Source organism: Chrysochloris asiatica, unplaced genomic scaffold, assembly GCF_000296735.1.
Source record: "Chrysochloris asiatica unplaced genomic scaffold, ChrAsi1.0 scaffold00373, whole genome shotgun sequence".
NCBI classification, from domain to species: Eukaryota; Metazoa; Chordata; class Mammalia; order Afrosoricida; family Chrysochloridae; genus Chrysochloris; species Chrysochloris asiatica.
Window position 1 is genome coordinate 106,772 of NW_006408891.1, and position 20,384 is coordinate 127,155.

General features: G+C 37.5%; 1 pseudogene; it reads left to right on the forward strand.

The window, feature by feature from the left end:
- Positions 1-16,867: 16,867 nt before the first annotated feature.
- LOC102830329 lies at positions 16,868-17,368 on the forward strand (annotated as a pseudogene).
- Positions 17,369-20,384: the final 3,016 nt, after the last annotated feature.

The window sequence follows — 20,384 nt, forward strand, 5'->3', positions numbered from 1 at the left end:
CTATCGTATATCCTTTCATTGCCTTGGATACAATTCCCTCCCTATATCATCAACCAACCAAAGGGTATACCCTGCAAGCCTGCCCCTCTTTCCATGTCATTGTCTGTGCCTCCATCTCTGGAGTCACTATTTCTCTGGCTAGGGTCCTGCACTCTGCTCTTCTTTCTTGATGGTTTCAGTGTCGTCCACTCCTGGACTGCAAAGTCAATCATTCCCCTTCTTTTGCTACAAACCAACTACCTTTACATTTCCAACCCTCATAGTCAGTCCTGGTAGCAGTTATTCACTTTTGGGCTACATGAGTGCTATCTCCATCTCCTTTCATCAACCCTGCCATTGACAGAAGAACCAGTTTCTTGTCCTGTTGATTCTTTCTATAGTTTTTGTGTTTTCTACCTCATTTATTTCTGCTCTAATCTTTATTGTTCCTTTTCTTCTGGAGACTGCAGGCTCACTTTGTTGATCTGTTGCTAACTGTTGTAGATGGTGTGTTAATGTGTTCATTTGGGTTATTTCTTCTTTTTGGATGTGTGCATCTATTGCAATAAATTGTCCTCTCAGCACTGCTTTAGCCATGTCCCAAATATTTTGGCAGGTTATGTTTTCTTATTCATTAGTTTCTAGGAACTTTGTGAGTTCACGTTTTATTTCTTCTAATACCAAGTTGCTTTTCAGCAGGGTGTTATTCAGTTTTCATGTATTTGACTTTATTTCCTTGATTCCAATTGTTGATTACTAATTTTATAGTATTGTGGTCTGAGAAGATGCTTTGTAGTATTTTGATGTTTGTAAATTTATGAAGACTTCTTTTGTGGCCTAAGACATGGTCTATTCTGGAGAATGTTCCATGGACACTGAAAAAGAATGTGTATTGTGCTGTTCATAGATTGAATGCTCTGTACACGTCTATCAGGGCAAGCTGGTTGATTATGTTGTTTAGTTCCTCTGTATCTTTGTCAAGTTTAGTTCTGGTTGTTTTACCATTTTTCACAAATGGTGTATTAAACTCTCCCACTATTATTGTAGACTTGCCTATTTCTTTCTTCAATTCTAGTATGGTTTTCTTTATAAATCTTGGGGCTCTTTCATTGGGAGTGTAGATATTTATTATGGTTATGTTGTCTTGTTCTATTGACCCTTTAATCATGAGATAGTGTCCTTTTTTATCTCTTATGCTGACTTTTGCCTTAAAGTTCATTTTATCAGAGATTAGTATTGCTACTCCTGCTCATTTTTTATTGCAATTAGCTTAGTATATTGTTTTCCATCCTTTAACTTTTAATCTGTTTTTGTCTTTCTGCGTAACGTGTGTTTCCTGCAAGCAGCATACTGAAGGGTCCTGTTTTCTTACCTATTCTGATATTCTCTGTCTTTTAACTGGTGCATTTAATCCATTAACATTCAATGTAATTATTGATGTTGTTTGTAAGTGCCATGGAGTTGGTTCCGACTCATAGTGACTCTTTAGGATTTCCATGGCCTAAATCTTTACGGGGGCAGAAAGCCTCATCTTTCTCCTGTGGAACTGCTGGTAGTTTCGAACTGCCAACCTTGAGGTTAGCAGCCCAATTTGTATCCACTATGCTACTAGAGTTCCTTCGATATGTATGGATTAATTGCTCTCATTATGCTAGTTTTTTTGTGGTGCTGCTAGTTCCTTTGCTCTGCATGCCTTCCTGTGCTGAGTTCATGTTTTTAGTGTTCTTTCTTGCCAGTTTCTTCTTAGTTTTAATGTTTCCATGATCTTCATGGATCTTGATTTTCTTGTTATTTTGTGAAGTATTACGGTTCTTTGCAGTTACCCTATGAAAATCTATTTCTTTTTTCACAAATGTTCGGAAACACAAGTGACATGGGAAGAATCATATTCCAAAAGTATTTATCCAGGTCAATTGTATCTTCCACAGCCTTTTCCAACCTATCCCTGAAATGGTATCCAGCATTCTGAACCTTGTTCCATCTATCTGGAAGATATTTTTGTATCCCATCCCACATTGTATCACTTCAATTTCTACTTTGTTGTTGTTGTTAAGTGCCGTCAAGTCGGTTCCGACCCATAGCGACCCTGTACAGGGTTTCCGAGGGTGTAAATCCTTACGGGAGTAGAAAGCCTCATCTTTCTCCCGCGGAGCGGCTGGTAGTTTCGAACCGCTGACCTTAAGGTTCGCAGGCCGATTCGTAACCACTACGCTACCAGATTTCTACTTAGCGAATATTTTTTTTTCTTCCAGAACTGAAATGAAATGTCAACTTTTAAATTTAAAGCATCACCTGACTATCTTTGGGAGCAATGGGCTCAGCACATTTGTTCTGTTAGAATAGCTATAATTTATATGTATATATATGTGGGAGTCCAGCTCTCGCGGGGTCGCAGGATACGAGAGAAGATGCGGAGTCAGGGAAAATGAGAGCAAGGGAAGAGTCTCTGCTTAGTCGGCTGATGGAGCTCTTTCTCCCAGCTCAGCAAGTCTTTATTTTTATACTTAAAATTACATAGTACATAATGAATTGATACTTTGATCTTTCTTTGAATTATTACACAGTTTTAACCACAACATTCTTTTACCCGGTGATTAGACAACCTTAACAAAAATATTTCTGTGATGTTCAAACTGACCTTCATCTCCTCTCCCATGTAAGTGATAAATTGTTTCTTCTTATTTACACTAACAGATTAAGTTAATCCTTACACAAATAATTTCCACTTATCAGACCCCTGATTACATCTTCTTAGTAGTATAAGTTTCTATTAATCATCAATGCCTACACGACTTTATTGTTTCTACTAAATAATTATCAATCTTCTATCCTACATAATGTACTACTATTTTCATAGAAAAAAGTATTACTAACATCTACTTAATTATTTTGTTTTTCTAAAGTATTCATTAAATTGCTTAACCACAGTGTTTCTATGTTTCTTTCTTTTGAAGCTGTGAGGCATAAGGCCCAACCTGGCTAATTGCTGTGGGAAATGTGGGAGTTTGTGAATTCTGGCTGGTAATTGATTGCGGTGAGGTTTATAGGGGTTGGTCAGCTTTACTTTAGTTTGTTATCTGCTTTTGTGGTCTCATAAATGCAGTTATTTTGTACTTAGGTTTTCTGTGAACTGGAGTAGCTCATACAATTCCCTTTGATTTCAACCCATTGAAGCTGAAACAATTGTTGCCAGACCAGTTTCTTCCCAAGCTCCACAAAGCTCACAGTGAAAGACTGTGAATATGGCAATATTATATATTTTTACAAGTGAATTCAGAGTTATCCTAAAGAGGAGATACAGGATGCCTCTTCAGAGAATCATCTGCTTTGCATGATGTTTCTCCTCCTGCAGGGACTGTGTCAAACAGTGGAAGTGAAAATGGCTTTCAGCATATCTAGATACTTTGTATCATTTAGTGGTTCTCTTTCACTTAGTTTCAACACACTGTTGGTGTACTGAAGAGTTGTTTCTCTCTCATGGTGACCCTGGATAGTTTCCAAGGAGTTGCTGGTGAGTTTGAACCACTGACCTTGTTGTTCTAACCAACCTTGTGGTCCAGTGCCTATTGCACAGTGCCACACCAGGACAGACTGTTATTTAGGCTTGGAGTTGTTTCCAACTCAGATCATCCCTGCTTAGTGTTTCTGAAGTGGCTGGAGGGTTTGAACTGCTGACCTTGCCATTAAAACCGACCTTGAGATCCAGTGGTTATCCTATCAGGCCACACCAGGATTTCTGGTGAAGATTAAATCCATGGTAGGACAACGCAGGCTAATGATTACTAATAATAAAATACTAGAATTTGCTTGTTCTTCATGTAAGTTTGAACAAATTCAGATAAATAAAGATTATTTCTAGTTAAAAAGTGTCTGTTTCAAACAATTGTTACAATATGATTTCTTAAATGATTAAAAAAAATAGTAGGGTGATACCCACAAAGAAAGAATATGTTCAGATTATTGAGGAGTCCTGATATAGCTCTTTAGGTTAATGCACTGGACTGCAAAGTTATTTTGAACTGACAATTTGATGGTTCAAGCTCACTAGCAGCTCCTTGGAAACCATATGCAGGGTAACTATGGGTCAGAATCAACTCGACAGCTATTAACAACAACAATATTTCCCTAACAATTTTTTTTTAATTTTTTTTATGAATCATTAACTGAAGAACAGTTATTTTGTTTTAGCTCATTTGCTAAATTATAACTATTTTTACTATTAAACTTGAAATTGTGCTACATGTATAACCCCAAACTGGCTAGTAACTAAGGACTAATTGGCCACTGTAGGACCACAAGGTAGGTTTGAACCACAAGATTGGTAGTTCCAACTTACCAGCTGCCCCTCAGAAACCTCATACAAGGTTGCTATGAGTTGGAATTGACTTGATGGCAACAACATACAGTATCAAATTGCTACTGGTTGTAACGTAAATAATTCTCCTTAAATTTCAGCACATAAAATAATTTAATGGCTGTATAAATGAGTTTTTTAATATATTTTATTTACAAGGAAATTATAAAACAGTGTCTTAGGGTCATAGTTTTCTTAACTCACTATATACCTTGAGAGTGAAGGAATTGCATTATATTTCATTGTTCCGTGTACTAAGACCCCTTAATTTCTTCAGGGTAAGTTAATGACAGGCTTGCCATTTTAATTCTCAAGTGGCTTCCTTTAATTCATTTGTTATGACATTGCTAGAATTTTTATGTTTTTAATACTTGATGATAGAAAATTTTCTCTTTTTTTAGCCTCCAATAGCAGTCTGGCTATTCTAAGTAGAGTATATAATAATCATGCCTACTGCAGTTTTATATAATCAAATGCATCCTTGAAGATATAACGAAAAGAAGACTAGTATAAAAACAAAAGATATATTGTTATGGAAACTTGAGAGCTTAAAAGGGGAATCATTACTGTTAAATATTGTGCTTAGCTAAAAATCAATTCACATGATGCCTTAGGGCATACCCTTTCATAAAAGCAAAAATAAATAAGTAGTGCAAAATAAAATATAATCATGTAGACTTCTAAAATATTATTTTACCTATTTAGAGTAAGAATGGAAGCCTAAATGTGTATCTTAATATCACTGGCCAGAGTATGTAGGAGGAAAAAGCACAAGATGTATGCTCTTTTTGTTCACAGGTTCATATCATTATTTATTTATCTCTACTGCACAGAGAAGTTTCAATAATCAGAGGCAATTTTATAAAATGATATAGACTGAATACTTAGGCTAAACTTATGGATCTATAACTCATTAGATGTGTGACCTTGGACAAATTATGTAACTCTTCCCAGCTTCAATGTTGATACCTATTACCCGAGGCAATGGAACAGCTAGTCTTCATATTCTCCAATGAAATTTCTATCTTTTGAGTTTGTTCACCTTATCATGTGCAAAATGGTACAAAGAATTGTTATGTAAATCTTCTCATTTAGCACTAAGAGTGAGAGCATACAATATACTCCATAGATGTGGAACCTGAAACCAAGAATCACTATATTTTTATGCTCAAAATAGCACATCTAGAAACAGCTAGAAAGAAGTAAAACTTAGATTGGAACACGGATGACTTTTAATCCAAAATATATCCATTCATTCATGCTATGAGAATAAATTAAAAATTACATATAAGTTTTGTTAGCATAGTTAAGGTCATAGAGCATGTAGTCTGCTACAGGTGCTCAGGGCAATGCTTTAGACACAATTATATGAAAGTGGAAGGATATAGGAAAGGGCAGGTAGGAGCATACATAACTTATTTTTCTTTTTTTTAAAAAAAATATTCATAGGGTGTTATTGTTGTTGTTGTTGTTGTTGTTGTTAAGTGCCTTCGAGTCGGTTCTGACCCATAGCGACCCTGTACAGGGTTTCCGAGGGTGTAAATCCTTACGGGAGTAGAAAGCCTCATCTTTCTCCCGCGGAGCGGCTGGTAGTTTCGAACCACTGACCTTAAGGTTTGCAGCCCGATTCGTAACCACTACGCTACCAGGTGCCAACATATCTGCTATAATTCATAGTGACTCTGCACAGCAGAATGAAACACTGCCTGGTCTTGTGCCATCCTCAAAATCGTTGCTTCATTTGATTCCATTGCTGCGAGGACAGTGTCAACTCATCTCATCGGTGGTCTTACTCTTTTTTCTGGGCCTGCATTTTACCAAATTTGATGTTTTACTCCAGGGACACATCCATCCTAAAAAGATATTCAAAGTATAAGAGACAAAACATGTCAATCCTGCTCCTGAGTAGCATTCTGGCTGTATTTCTTCAAACGCAGATTTATTTGTTTTTCTGGCAGTTCACAGTATTTTAAATATTCTTTTCCAACACTATAACTCAAATTCTTCTACGATCTTACTTACTCACAGTGCAACTATCACATGGCGCCATCAAGTTTGTACCAACTCATAGAAACCCTATGCAGAACAGAACAAAACACTGCCTGGTCCTGGGCCAACCTCACAATCGTTGCTACACTGGAGCCCATTGATATTGCCACTTTGTCAATCCATCTTACTGAGAGTTTTCCACTATTTCTCTGACCCTTTACCTTACCAAACATGATATATTTCTCCAGAGACTAGTCCCTCCTGACAATATATCCAGAGTATGACAGATGAAATTTGGCCATTCTGGCTTCCAAGGAGCACTCTGGCTGTACTTCATCCAACACAGATCCATTTGTTCTTTTGGCAGTCCATGGTACTTTCAATATTCTCCTCCAACACCATAACTTAAATGCAGCAACTGTTCTATGGTCTTCCCTATTCACTGTCCAATTTTCACATAGGAGGCAATAGAAAATATCATGGCTTGGGTCATGCACACTTCAGTCTTCAAACTGATACCTTTGCTTTTAAACATTTTAGAGGTCTTGTGCAGCCAATTTACCTAGTGCAATATGTCATTGGATTTGGAGACTGTTGCTTCCATGAATGTTGACTGTGAATCCAAACAAAATGAAATCTTACACAACTTCAATCCTTTCTCCATTTATCATGATGATATTTACTGCTCTAGTTGTGAGGACTTTTGTTGTCTTTGCATTGAGGTGTAATCTATACCAAAGTCTGTGGGATTTACTTTTCATCACTAAGTATTTAAAGTCATCTTCATTTTCAGCGAGCAAGGTTGTATCATCTATATATTACATGTTAAGGAGTCTTCTTCCAATCCTGATTCCATGTTCTTCAGATAATCTGGTGTCTGCCTCCAATTATTTCTTCAGCATGCAGATTGAATAAATGTAGTGAAGAATACAATCCTGGCACACACATTTTCTGATTTTAACCCATTCAGTGTCCCATTTTTCTTTTTAAATGACTGCCTCTTGGTCTACGTATAGGTTCCTCATGAGATCAAACAATTGTTCTTGAATATTCATTATTTGCAAGGTTATCCATAGCTTTCCATGATCCACACAGTCAAAAAGGTTTATATAGTCAATAAAGCACACGTAAACATCTTTCTGATACATTTTGATTTCAGCCAAGATCATCAGCAATGATATCCCTAGTTCCATTCTCTTCTAAATCCAACTAGAGTTTCTGACAGTTCCCTACCACTGTACTGCTAAAGTCGTTTTTGAATTATTTTCAGCAAGATTTTACCTGCCTGTCATACTAATGATACTGTTCAATGATTTCTGCATTCTGTTATGTCACCTCTTTTGGGGATGGGCAAATATATGAATCTCTTCCAATTATTTGGCTAAGTAACTGTCTTCTAAATTTGTTCATTTTGGTGAGTTGTTGTTGTTAAGTGTTGTCAAATTGGTTCCAACCCATAACGACACTCTATAGGGTTTCTTATCAACAGAGAAAAGACTGAAGTTGTCAAGGACTTCATTCTTCTTGGATCAACTATCAACACTCATGGAAGCAGCAGTCAAGAGATCAGACGACGTATTGCATTGGGCAAATCTGCTGCACAGGAACTTTTTAAAGTGTTGAAGAGCATAGATGTCAGCTTGAGGACTAAGGTGTGCCTGACGCAAGCCATGGTATTTTCAATAACCTCATATGGATGCGAAAGCTGGACAGTGAATAAGGAAGATCGTAGAAGAATTGATGCCTTTGAGTTGTGGTGTTGGAGGAGAATACTGAAAGTGCCATGGACTGCCAAAAGAACCAATAGATCTGTTTTGGAAGAAGTGCAGCTAGAGTGCTCCTTGGAGGCCAAGATGGCTAAGCTTCGTCTCTCATACTTTAGACATGTTGTCAGGAGGGAACAGGTTGTCATGCTGGGTAAAGTGGAGGGTCAGAGGAAAATATGAAGACCTCCAGTGAGATGGATCAGCCAGGTGGCATCATTGATGGCATCAAGTGTGGCAGCGGTATTGAGGTTGGCCTAGGATCAGACATTGTTTCGTTCTGCTGTGCATGGGGTCGCTATGAGTCTGTTCCAACTCGATGGCACCTGACAACAACAACAACAACAACATAGGGTTTCCGAGGAACAGCTGGTGAGCTTGAACCTCTGACCTTGCAGTTCAAATGGCTTTGCACTCTAGCGCATTAACCCACAGTGCCACACCAAGACTCCTTTTGATGAGCACCTCCATAGCTGCATCAGTTTGTTGAAAGAGTTCAATTTATATTTCGTCAAGCTTGCCTTTTGCCAATACTTTCAATACAGTTTGGACTTTTTCCTTAAGTACCATCGGTTCTTGATAATATACTCCAAAATCTAATAAAGAGTAGGTGTAGTGGAGAGAAGAAAATATATTTTACCAAAAATAGATATTGGTTAAGTGAAGCACTACTCTGAAGGAGTCAGACATCAGGTAAAAATAAATTTTTGCTGTTGTTAGGTGTCATTGAGTTGGTACTAACCCTATGCACAACAGAATGAAACACTAGCCAGTACTAGGCCAACCTCACAATCATTTCTACATTTGAGCCCATGATGCTGCCACTGTGCCAATCCATCTTGCTGGGGCTCTTTCTCTTTTTCTCAGACCCATCACCTTATCAAACAAGATATTCATCTCCAGTGACTGATCTTCTTGATAATATGTCTGAAGTATGAGAGATGATTGGCACAGTGGGCTAATGTATCAGACTGAAAAGTACAGTTTGAACTGAAAAGTTGGTGGTTCAAGCTCACCAGCTGCTCCTTGCAAACCCTATTCAGGGTCGCTATAGGTTGAAATGGACTTGACAGCACTTAACAACAACTACAACATGAGAGATGAAGTCTGACCATCTTGTCTTCCAAGTAGCACTCTGGCAGTACTTCTTCCAACACAGATCTATTTGTTCTTTTGGCAGTCCATGGCACTTTCAATATTCTCCTCCAACACCATAACTCAAAAGCATCAATTCTTCTATGGTCTTCCTTATTCACTACCCAACTTTCAAATGCCTATGAGGTTATTAAATATACCATAGCTTTAGTCAGGCACATCTTAGTGCTCAGAATGACATCTTTGTTCTTTAACACTTTAAAGAGCTTATGTGAAGCAGATTTGTCTAATGAAATACGTCTTTTTATGTCTAGACTGCTGCTTCCATGAGTGTTGGTGCTTGATCCAAGCAAAATGAAGTCACTCACAACTGCAAACTTTTCTCCATTTATATGGATGTTGTTTATTGATATACTGGTGAAGATTTTTGTTTTCTTTAAATTGAGGTGCAACCCATACTGAAAGCTGTGAAAGCTCTTCACTTTCAGAAAGCAAGGTTGTATCACCTACATGTCTCAGTTTGTTAATGACGTTCTCCAATTTTAGTGCCATGTTTTTTCTTCATATAATCCACCTTCTAAGATTATTTGCTCAGTATACAAATCGAATAAATATTGTGGAATAATGCAACTCTGGCACACACCTTTCCAAATTTTAAACTATGTATTGTTCCCTTGTTCTGTTTCAACAACTGCCTTTTTGTCTGTGTTTAAGTTCCTCATGAGCACAATTAAGTGTTCTGGAATATTCATACCTCACAATGTTGTCCATACTTGTCATGACCTGCACAATCAAAAGGCTTTGCGTAGTCAATAAAGCACAGGTAAACATCTTTATGGTATTCTTTGCTTTCTGCTAAGATCCAGCTGACATTAGCAATGATATCCCTTGTTTCACGTCGTCTTCTGAAACCAGCTTGAAGCCCTGGAAGTTCCTGTTAATGCAGGATTGCAATTATTTCTGTATTTCCCTTAGTAAAACTTTTACTTGCATGAGATATCAAGGATATTGTCTGATGACTTCCGTATTCTGTTGGCTCACCTCTCTTTGGACTGGGCATAAACACAGATCTCCTCCAGTCAGTAGGCCAGGTAGTTGTCCTCCAAATTTCTTGGCATAGATGTCAGTGCCGCATCACTTTGTTGAAAGATTTCAATTTTTATTCCATCAATTCCTGTTGCCTTGTTCTTTGCCAATGACTTCAGTGCCCCTTGGATTTCTTCCTTCAGGATAATTGACTCTCAACCATCTGCTACCTCTTGAAATTGTTGAACATTAGCCATTTCTTTTTGGTACAGTGACTCTGTGTATTTCTTCCATATTCTTTTGATGCTTTCTGTATAATTCAGTATTTGGCCCATAAAATCCTTCAATACTGCAAGTCAAAGTTTGAATTTTTTTTTCAATTCCCTCAGCTTGAGAAATGATGAGCATGTTCTTGTTGGTTTTCTAACTCCAGGCCTTTTGCACATTTCATTATAATATTTAACTTTGTCTTCTTGAGCTCACCTTTGAAATTTTCTGTTCAGCTGTTGTACCTCCTCATTTCTTCCATTTGCCTTAGCATCTCTAGTCTGGCAAGCAAGTTTCAGAGTCTCTTCTGACATCCATTTTGGTCTTTTCCTTCTTTCTTGTCTTCTCAATGACCTTTTGCTTTCTTGCTGTATGATTTTCTTGATGTCATCCCACAACTCCTCTAGTCTTTGGTTTTTAATGTCTAAAGCATCAAATCTGTTCTTAAGATGACCTCTAAATTCAGGTGGGATATATTAACGGTCCTATTCTAGCTCTCATGGACATTTTTCATTTTCTTTACCTTCAGCCTGAGTTATCCTATGAGCAATTTATGGTCTCTTCTACAGCCTGCCCTGGTCTTGTTTAGGCTGATGATATGGAGCTTTCCCTTCATCTTTTCCCACAAATATAGTAAATTTGATTGCTGTATGACTCCATGGCACAAAACCACCACCACCATATTCCATCTGGTGAGATTCATGTATATAATCACCTTTTTTTAAAAAAGGTATTTTTAGTGAACAAACTATTGGTCTAGCAAAATTCTATCATGTGATCTCCAACATCATTTCTATCACCATGGCCATATTTTCTAACTACTAATCCTTTCTCTTTGTTTCCAACTTTTGCATTCCAATCACCACTAATTATCAATACATCTAGTTTGCATGTTTGATCAATTTCAGACTGAAGAAGTTGATAGAGTTCTTTAATTTCATCATAATGGACTTTTACTGGGTGGTGCATACATTTGAATAATTTGAATAATAGTGATAGTAACTCATTTTCCTTGTAGGCTTATGGATATTATCCTGTCACAGACAGTATTGTACCTCATGGCTACTCTTAATATGTTCTTTTTGATGATGAATGGGACACCATTCCTATTTAATTTGTCATTCCCAAAATAGTAAGCCTTGTAACTGTCAGATTCAAAATGGCCAATACCTGATCATTTTAGCTTACCAAGGTGTAGGATATCGATGTTTATAAGTTTCATTTCATTTGACAATTTCCAATTTTCCTAGATTCACAAGTCACCACAGTATGACAAACTGACAGATGAGTGATGGTAAAAATAAACAGGAGCATAAAGTTTTTGTAACCTCTAAGACTTTTGCTTACATGTTGAATGCAATTGTTAGTCAGAATGAATTCTTAAAATTTCTGCAACCATTGTGTGGCCTCCAATACACTTTGTTCATTGTTATTGAGTTGACTATGACTCATGTCGTCTCAGTGTGCAAATGAATGAAACATTGCTTAACCCTACACAATCTTCATAGTTACTGATATGCTTAAGAACATTTTTAATGCCTTTGACCAGGGTGCTTAGCATTATATAGGTTAATACACTCTAGTGATGTGCAGGTTATCGTTGGCTAATTTTTGGCAGTAGATCACAAGATCTTTCTTCCTAATATGTTTTAGTTTAGAAACTTTGCTGAAATCTGTTCATAACAGATGACCCTACTGGTATTTGAAAATACTTGTGGCATAGCTTCCAGTATTATAGCAACATGCATGCCACATAATTAAGTACTGACTACTTGCTAACCCTATTTTCCTTTACTCATCTTTTTCTGGCTTTTTATTTCATTGTTAAAACATGAAATAAAGGCTTTATCCTATTTATGAAACCAAACCACATATAACAGAGTTTGAATTTATCTGAATCCAAAATGTATGTGTTCCTGTATGTCTTCAGTCTTTAGTGTTTAATGTATCAAATATGCTCTTAAGATGATGTCTAAATTCAGGTAGAATATATTCAAGGTCGTGTATTGGCTTTCGTGGACTCGTTTTCATTTTCTTCAGCATCTTTCTGAATTTGTATATGAGCAATTGATGGTCTGTTACACAATCTGCCCCTGGACTTTTTTGACTGATGATATGGAGCTTTTCCACCAACTTTTCCCACAGATGTAGTCCATTTGATTTCTATGTATTCCATCTGGTGAGGTCCATGTGTATTATCGTCTCTTATGCTGTCTGAAGAAGGTATTTGAAATGAATAAATCATTACCTTTGCAGAATCCTGGTATGGCGCTGTGGGCTAATACACCAGACTACAAAGCCGTTTGAACTGCAAGGTTGGTGGTTCAAGCTCACCAACTGCTCCTTGGAAACCCCATACAGGGTCACTATAAGTGGGAACCAACTCAACAGCACTTCACAACAACAACATCATGGGATCTCCAGCATAATTTCTATCACCAAGGCCATATTTCCCAACTACTGTTCTGACCTTTTTGTTTCCAACCTTTCATTCTAATCACCAGTAATGATCAATGCATATTGATTGCATGGTTGATCAATTTCAGATTACAGAGATTGGTATAATTCTTTTATTTCATCCTCACTGGCTTTAGTGGTTGGTGTGTAAATTTGAACAATAGTGGTATTAACTGGTCTTTCCTGTAGGTGCCTTGATTTTGATATGTTCTTTTTGACGATGGATGCCACAACATTCCTCTTCAATTTTTCATTCCTGGCATAGTAATCCATGTGGTTGTCAGATTCAAAATGGCCAATACCAGTCTATTTCAGCTCACTAATGTGTAAGACATCAATTCTGGTGCATTCCATTTTACTTTTGAATTTTCCCAATTTTCCTAGATTCATATTTCATACATTTCATGTTTTGATTATTAATGGATATTATGTTTCTCTTCATTTTGTGTTATGTCCCATCACAAATAAAGATCCCAAGGGCTTTACTCCCACTGCCTTACTCTTTTGGCATCTTCATGTTCAATTCTACTTTGAGGAGGCAGCTCTTCCCATCACATTTTGAATGCGTTCCAACCTGAGAGGCTCATTTTCCGGCACTATATCTGATAGTGTTTCTCTCCTATTCATAAGTTTTTCAGTGACTAAATATTGGAAAATAATTTGTTTCTCCTTCTTCCTAGTCTTTCTTCATCTGAAAGCTCATCTGAAACCTGTCTACCATGGGTGACCCTGCTAATATTTAAACTACCTGTGACATTGTTTCCAGAATCACAGCAACTCACAAGCCACCGCAGTATTTTAAACTGACTGCCGAGTGGTGGAACCATAAAGATTACAGGAAACAATATGGGGAAGTTCTATTCTACCATATAGCATTGACATAAATTGAAATTCACTCGATAACACACAACAACAGAAATCTTTACAGGAGCAGATCACCAGGCATTTCTCCCATAGAACTCCTGGGAAGGTTGCAACTGTCAATCTTTTGGTTAATACCTGAGGCCTTAACCATTGCACGACCATGACTCTTCTGAGCTACTCTCTTCAGCCTGGGAGTCCATCTGTCATGTATTTATGATATATTCAAACAAGTATTTTGTTGTATGTTATTAATTTTTTTTAGCACAATTAAAGTTTTAGAAGCCTCTGTTAATTCAATAATACATTTAGAGACAGAAGAAAACTGACCACAACATTAGTATGGTGTAGCGAAGTGTTTTGTACTGAGCCAACAGGCATACCTTTCCCTGAAAATATCTGAGAACTGAGATAGAAGACCTCACATGCATGTGAAAGTTGAACAATGAATAATGAAGACTGAAGAACTGATGCATTTGAATTATGGTGTGGATTGTTGTTGTTGTTAAGTGCCTTTGATTCGGTGTGGATAAGGAATATTAAATATACCATGGAACTCCAGAAGAACAAATAAATCTGTCTCTTAGAAAAGGTGAAGACAGTATGCTTTTTATACACAATGATGGTAAGACTACAACTCATATACATAGGGTATGTAATCAGGAGGGACCAGTCCCTGGAAAAGGACATCATACTTGGGAAAGTAGAGGACCAGTGTAAAAGAGGAAAATCCTCAGAGTTAGAGTGACACATTAGCTACAACAATAGGCTCAAACATGACAAAAATTGTGAGGATGTTTCAGGACCAGGCAGTCTTTCTTTCAGTTGTACATACGGTTGCTATCAGTCAGAACTGACTCAAGGGAACCTAACACCAATAAGAATGGGTGAGGAAATGGAAATTATATCTCTTTCAATGGTTCTTCCCTCTGCCTAACAGACACACACAGGTCCAATGGGAACAGGCAACAGCTCTATGTTGTGGCAGTGACAGCTGGTCCTTTTGGCAGGCAGGAAAAAGAGGTTCAGCCAATCATCCCTCTTCATCTCATCCCACATTGGTTAATTCATCCAGGACACAAGTGTCTGGAAGGCAGAATTCAAATTTGCATTCCATTTAGTCACCAGTTCTGATGACAGACACAATGTCCTTCCAGATGCATCATCTTCTACCTTAGCACCAGAAAGAATTCATCTAGTTTGAAAGGATATTTTCCTAGGGTGTTTAAGCTTGTGCATTTTTGTGAGGATAGTTACCTTGCTTATAATTTCCAATACTCAGAAAGACTGAGTTGTTTTTGTTGTTGTTGTTTGTATATTTGTTTTAATTTGTCCTGAGGCAAAAGATACTCTTTTCATTGTGTGCATTCCATAATAACTAAACAGATTTGGCAAAGGGGGTAATTATATGTTGTTCTTAGGAAGTGCAGCTAGGGGCTCAGCTCTGGGCACATTTCACAAATCAGTGATCCTGGAAGTGCTTCTGCTAAAACAAATTAAAATCTCCAGTGAATGTGGCCAAAGCTTTTTTCCCTTGTTTCTTGTCAAAGGCAACATCCAGTAGGAGAGCTGGAGTACTTTCGACTTGCTCTAGACTCTTTTGACAGGTTTTGTTTTTTACTTTTTATGTAGTCATTATTCTCACCTTAAATATTTTTTGCACTATTGAGACTTAGTTTTTCTTCCCTCAGCACAGAAAACAAATTTGCAGAGAGCATGCCCTATTAATCATATTGACCCTAAATCATTAGCAAGTATTAATTACATAACAACAAAAATCCTAAAAGTGTCTTATAACTAATTAAAAAATACTCTGTGACACTTTAGCTGATCATCTTGAAATTACTTTGTTTATGACATTATATAGATATCTCATTTGCAATACCATTTAACTTCTGGATCAGAGCTACCATGAAATAAAAGCTCAGTTACCACTGGAGGCAAAAAAAAAAAAATGTTCTCTGTTTTTCCTATGGTCTGTTTGCTGCCTTGGTTTCTTTTTGCATTTGCCTTGTGTGACATTTTGGAATAAAGCACTAGACCTCAAGGCTGGTTTAAACTGCAAGGTCAGTGGATCCAACTCACCAGCTGCTCTTTGGAAATCCCATAGAGGGTTGCTGTCAGTCGGAACTAACTCAACAGCACTTAATAACAATATTAACATTATACAGTTTACAGACAGCTCTTCCCAGTGTGGTATTGTAGGATAAGCACTGAACTGCTAACCACAAGGTGATTCAAACCCACAGACTCCTTGGTACCCAGGAGTAGCTATATATTGGAACCAACTCAATTGCATTCAACAACAACAATTCTCTGATAAGGAAATTTTAATTATGATGGTGACTGCGTGTCATCAAGTTAGTTCCAACCCATAGTGACCTTGGAAAGAGTTTCTGAGACTGTAAATCTGTCCGGGGGCAGAAAGCCTCAAACTGCTGACCTTATGGTTTGTAGCCCAGTTCATAATCCACTACATTACCAGGGTGTCCAGGATTATATAATAGCAGAGGTTTTCCTCCGTTGTAAAACATGATTAAACATTTAATTAAAAAAAAATCAGATCTCTCTTTCCAAATCTCAAGTTATGGAATTGAAGTAAATATTAATTCCTCTGTTCTCTTCCATGTTTCCTGAGAAAATTCTAATTTAAATATTCATATGTAACAAAGATAGATACATAATTGATCATTACTTGGGAAAGGCATTACTTGAATCTACAATTGTATATAATTCCATACATGTTCACATATTCACACATATAAAAAAACAAGACATATTGGAAGAGTAAGGAGAGATTGGACTCCTAATGTGGTTCCGCAGGATGAGCACCGTACTATCAACCACAATGTTGAAAGTTCAAACCCTATACAGGTTCACTGAGTCATAACCGATTTAACAGCACTGAACAACAGCAACAAGAAGAGATCAAAGTAAACATAACTTTTTTCGTTCAAAAATGTATTTTAACTATTTTCACCCCCCAAGACTTGCCCTGGCTGCACCTCAGGAGCTCAGATTTCTGGGCCCCTGCTAAGCCAGCGCCAACGCCGTGCCCCCAACCTCCAACATCTACCCGGACCTCACCAGCCATGAAGAGATATTCTCCGACATTTACAAGATCCGGGAGCTCACGGACGGGCTGTGCCTGGAAGTAGAGTGAAAGATGGACAGCTGGACAGAGGGTAACATCGATGACTAGCTCATCGGTGGCAACGCCTCCGCTGAAGGTACCCACAGTGAATATACCGAAAGCACAGCAGTTGTTGACATTGTCGTGTACCATCACCTTCAGGAAACCAGCTTCACAAAAGAAGTCTATAAGAAGTTCATCAAAGAATACATGAATTCAAAGGCAAACTTGAAGAACAGAAACCAAAAAGAGTAAAGAAAGCCCTTTATGACAGGGGTTGCAGAGCACATCAAGCACATCCTGGCTAATTTTAAAAACAACCTGTTCTTTATTGATGGAAACATGAATCCAGATGGTATGTTTGCTCTGCTGGATTATCGTGAAGATGGTGTAAACCCATATATGATTTTCTTCAAAGATCATTTAGATATGGAAAAATGTTAACAAATATGGCAATTATTTGGACCTGTCAACTGTCATCCTACCTGGCTGCAGCTCTTCATCCACACAGCACCAGGACTTGGAAAAAATGAGACAGATGTTATCTTGAGACCTTGATTTATTTGGAGCAGAGACATTTTTTATATTTTTTTTAAAGGGGAAAACAACAACAGTGTAGGTTATCTTAAAATGAAAATGCATTTAAAGTTTTTTAAAAACAATGGAATTTGAGGACATAGAATTGCTGTTTTGATATTGATATCTTTCTATTGGCATTCTTATCAACAGAGAAAACACTGAAGTTGTCGAGGACTTCATTCTTCTTGGATCAACACTCACGGAAATAGCAGTCAAGAAATAAAACAAAGTATTGCATTAAACAAATCTGCTGCCCAAGACCTTTTTCAAAGTGTTGAAGAGCAAAGATGTCAACTTGAGGACTAAGGGGAGCCTGACCCAAGCCATTGTATTTTCAATAACCTCATATGTATGCGGAAGCTAGACAGTGAATAAGGAAAACTGTAGAAGAATTGATGCATTTGAATTGTGGTGTTGGAGGCAAATACTAAAAGTGCCATGGGCTGCCAAAAGAACCAATAGATCCGTTTTGGAAGAAGTGTAGCCAGAGTACTCCTTGGAGGCTAGAATGGCCAAACTTCGTCTCTCATGCTTCAGACATATTGTCAGGAGGGAGCAGTCACTGAAGAAGGATATCATGTTTGGTAAGGTGGAGGGTCAGAGAAAAAGACCCCAATGAGATGGATTGTCCAATTGGCAGCATCTATGGGCTCAAGCGTGGCAACAGTAATGAGGTTGGCCCAGAATCGGACAGTGTTTCGTTCTGCTGTGCATAAGGCCTCTATGAGTTGGTACAGACTTGATGACACCTAACAACAATTGGCATCTTATTAAAACTTACCTTGGATTTAATAAATACAATGTTTAATCTGTTTTCTTTTCTCCTTCTTATTCTTTCCTCTCTACTACTTCTATGAATCTTTTCCCCTCTTCTAATTTTCATTTTAAACTGTTCTCCTTTGAAGTCACTCCTGCCTTTTTATTCCCTGCTTTTCACTCCTTCCTTTTTACTGTCATGTTTTTTCAGTTACTTTGTACATTTTACTGACTTTCACACACACTCTTGAATTTTCTTTGTATCATCTTATAAGATTATATTATTTTAATTCTATCAGAGTTTGCATGGCTCTTCTCAATGTAATGATTGATCGTTACCCCTTCTCTCTCTCTCTATTCCTCTATCTCTCTCTCTCATCCATTCCCATGGAATGGCTGATGGGTTAAAACTGTCAACCATTCAATTACCAGCTAAGCACTGTTAAATTATTATTTTGTTTATGAGTTTACAATTCATTGACTTTAAGTGTAAAATTTTAATAGGCAAGAGAGTATCATATAAATTCTGTGTAATATCTGGAATGGCATGGATAGAGAACACATTTTCAATAATTTACCAGTGAAATACTCTACTACTACCACTATACCAGTTAGGGTAAAAGACAAAGTTACCAAAAATATTTTTCCTAGGTTTAGAATCCAAATTCAATTATGCACCTTGGAATAGAAGCTTCAAAAAATCTTTTATTTTCAGGCTCCTCTTTTCTCTGCTCTATGAACCATGTAATAACAAAACGAAAACCACAGATGAGCTTCTTGCATCTCAGGTACCAGCTTTTCTTAAAGCAAAGAAGCTTGTTTTAAAAATAAAAAGAAATCAGTGTCTGTGAGGTAATGAATTTAACATTTAGATAAAGTTCATTATAGAAACTTCTGACTTAGGGAAATAAATCTTTTTTTCTTATGAATGTGCATGATTATTAAATGCTTCTGATAAGTAGGCTGTGGCCAACAGTAACAGATGTGATAAAAAGAATGTAATCTGCAGGAGGGCTAGGCCTGTGTCCCTGACATCCCTCTGAATAGCGCTGTAGTCTTCTTGGAAACCATAGTGTTGTCGGTGTTGTTAGCTGCTTTGAAGTGTGTTCGACTCATAGTGACACCATACATGACAAAACAAAACAATGTCTGGTCCTATGCCCTCCTTATGAACAGATGTGTATCAGACTGTTGTGATTCCTAGGGTTTTCCTTGACTGATTTTACGAAGTAAATACCCAAGACTTTCTTCCTACTCTGCTTTAATATGGAAAATTTGCTGAAGCTGTTCAACATTATGGCAGCAAATATGCTTCCACTGACAAATGATGAGTGTGCATGATCCCCGACATGGAAGTCAATAATTCTTCCACTTTGTAACTAATAGAGTCCTGGTGCGGCACTTGACCTCAAGGTTGGTTTGAACCACAGGGTCAGCAATTCAAATCCACCAGCCACTCCTTGTAAACCCTATACAGGATGGCTATGAGTCAGAACTGACTAGACACACTTAACAAATAGCTACTAGAGACTTGGTATGGAATTGTAGGATAAGCACTGGATTTCTAACCTAAAGGTTGGTAGTTCACTATGAGTTGGAACCAACTTAAAGGCACTTAGCAATAACAACAATACGTTATTATTGCCCCCTATTGAACAGTGTATATGTCTATATTCACTGGAATGAAAACATTAAAACTAAATAAAAAACAAACCTATTGTGGTGGAGTTGATTAGATTTCATAGGACCCTAGTGTATAGACAGACTGTCATTGTTGTTAAATGCCGTCAAGTCCATTCCAACCCATAGCAAAGCTGTATAGGGTTTCTGAGGAGCTGTTGGTGAGCTTGAACTGCAGACCTTGCAGTTTAAATGACTTTGCAGTCTGGCACGTTAACCCACAGTGCTACACCAGGACTCTAACTAGTACCATGGAATTTCCAAAGCTGCAATCAATATGGAAGCAGCATGTCCTATCTTTCTCCCATGGAATGGCTGATGGGTTAAAACTGTCAACCATTCAATTACCAGCTAAGAACTTAAGCACTGTATCATTCACATTGAACTCAAAATATTATTCAGACCCACCTCTGGGAAGTAGAGCCATCATAGTGTATCTTATTTA